This window comes from Oryzias melastigma, unplaced genomic scaffold (genome assembly GCF_002922805.2).
Source record: "Oryzias melastigma strain HK-1 unplaced genomic scaffold, ASM292280v2 sc03549, whole genome shotgun sequence".
In the NCBI taxonomy this organism is placed as follows: domain Eukaryota; kingdom Metazoa; phylum Chordata; class Actinopteri; order Beloniformes; family Adrianichthyidae; genus Oryzias; species Oryzias melastigma.
In genome coordinates this window covers 1-2,181 of record NW_023420117.1, presented here as the reverse complement: position 1 = coordinate 2,181, position 2,181 = coordinate 1, and the positions used below count along the sequence as shown (strand labels likewise).

General features: G+C 35.7%; 1 long non-coding RNA gene across 1 annotated transcript; it reads left to right on the top strand.

The window, feature by feature from the left end:
• Positions 1 to 11: 11 nt before the first annotated feature.
• On the top strand, positions 12 to 2,086 carry LOC112139555. The gene is made up of 4 exons (XR_002918006.2): positions 12 to 516; positions 1,205 to 1,296; positions 1,414 to 1,581; positions 1,876 to 2,086. It is a non-coding gene; the product is annotated as an uncharacterized LOC112139555 (long non-coding RNA).
• Positions 2,087 to 2,181: the final 95 nt, after the last annotated feature.

The following is a 2,181-nucleotide window of genomic DNA, read 5'->3' as shown; positions in this document are numbered from 1 at the left end:
TTTCTTGTGTACAGCACTTTGGGCCTCCTTGGCTGGTGGTGAAAGGTGCCTTATAAATGAATAAATGAAATGAAAAATGAAATATTTTTTATCTTTAGAACATTAAAAATAAGTAATCAGAAATGATAAACAAAGAATTAGACTATTTAGAACATTTAAATATATTACTTCAATTTTACTTTTTTCTATATTATTTTACTTTATATTATTTTTTTGTCTTTTTTTCTTTATTGGTTTATATTAGCTTGTGTATTTCTTTATCTGATGGCTTGAACATGGTTTTGTTTAAAGAAAACGCATATAAAGGATCGTATTGTCTTTCAATTTTGTTTGTTATCTAGTTGTCAATAAAGGTTTATTTAAAAAAACAAATTTTCTGTCTTCCGCTTTCGTCACACGACCCGCTGAAATTCAAAGTTGAAGGAGGGGTTCGAGACTTGCGACAACAAGACAGTCGAAACTGTCTGCAGACGATTGAGCTGCGTCAGAAGTTTACTTTTACCCCCATCTTCTCAGGTAAGATTCATTTTAAAGAATAATCGGAAACTACGTCGAGTAAATGATTGTTTTGTTTGTAATGCAAACTTTAAGCTAGCCCAACAGCTAATTCACCGACTCGTTCTCTAATGGCTGTAAGCTAGGTCTGACTGTTGCTACTTTAGCTCAGCGGCATTCGTTTTGTTGTCCAACATGTCTTCAATTTTTAAGTAAATTAATACTTAATACGTATTTAGCGCAACAGCTAGCACAGTAGTTAGCAAACAACGATGTCATATTCCAACTGATCTAACTTCAGCCTGGGCATTGTTCTGTCCGCAATTAATTTAAAAATGGAAATAGTGTTGTGCTTTCCCTCATTTATTTATTTAAAAGACAGAAACAAAACATCAACTTTTTGTTTTTGTTTTTCCAGAACTTGGTATTTGCTATATCTCATTTTTTGATGAGAATAAACTGAGGAAAAAGGAAATCAAAATGTGTTCGCCACCACTACTCTCATGATTACAACACTCTCACGGATTAAAGTAAAAGGCTAAATTCCAAACAACAAAATTTTGCTGACATTTACTATGTGCCAACTTAAAAAAGTTCCCTATTGTTCAGGGTTTAGTTTCTTCAAGTTTCACTTTGATCGTTTTTCTTTATTCTTTGTTTTGTTTTAGGTCTGACCCTCATAACTGCTGTATTTATATGTGCATTTCAGAATGGAAACTGATGAAGAAAATTGTGCTGCCAATTTAAAGAGACAAAGAGAACCTTTGTCTGATGCAGAGGAGAATACAAACTTTGCTGCAGGTTTGTTAGTTCTGAACTCGGTTTTTATATCAAACCTTTGTGTAGAAACAAGTCTGGAGTTTGGAATTTGATAAAAATCTATTCATAGGATTTTTTGTTTTTTGTTACTTTTTTCAGAGAGCAATGAAGGCCAGAAGCGGCCACGTCTAGAATCAGCTGGTCAGGAGAACCGGAGTCCTAAACCATCTTCATCCGGACGCCTGGCTGAACTCCAGGCAAAGCCAGACACACCTATAGTTCCCTCAGTCCGATCCCGAGTTCAGCTGTTCTCACAGAGACAAGAAGGTTCTTATTTGTTTACTCTGGCCTGCTCACATTGCTAAAATCACCGTCTTAAAATCCAGAAACACCCGTGCTGTGATACTGTATTTTAGAAAAGCACCCCCAGATAGAAACCTAAAGTTGAATCATTATTATCATCAATATTGCCAAAGTAGTTTTTTGTAAATTAAGAAATATTTAGACTTACAAAGTTTGAGTTAGTAATTCAGGAAAAGAACATTTTCATGAGGCTGGGAGGAGTTTTAAGGAACACTTGACGGCTGCACACCCCAGTCCTAAAAAACAAGTTTGTTGTAGGAGGAGCAGCTGGAGCCATGCGGTGCCTCTCAGATCCTGGATCTCAAGGTCCCTCTTTCATCCATCATGACAGGAGTGTCAGACAGCATCTTCTTGGTGAGGATAAACAAACACATGATCTGTCTTATTTATCCCCTAATCACAACAACAGACTGAAACTACTAACTGTCATTTATAGGGCTGTGGATCATTGCTTAGGTGGTGATCCCATTCGATTCAATTCAATTCAATTTTATTTATATAGCCCAAAATCACAAAGGAATTTGCCTCATTGGGCTTCAAAATATAAGCAATTGTTAAAAACTA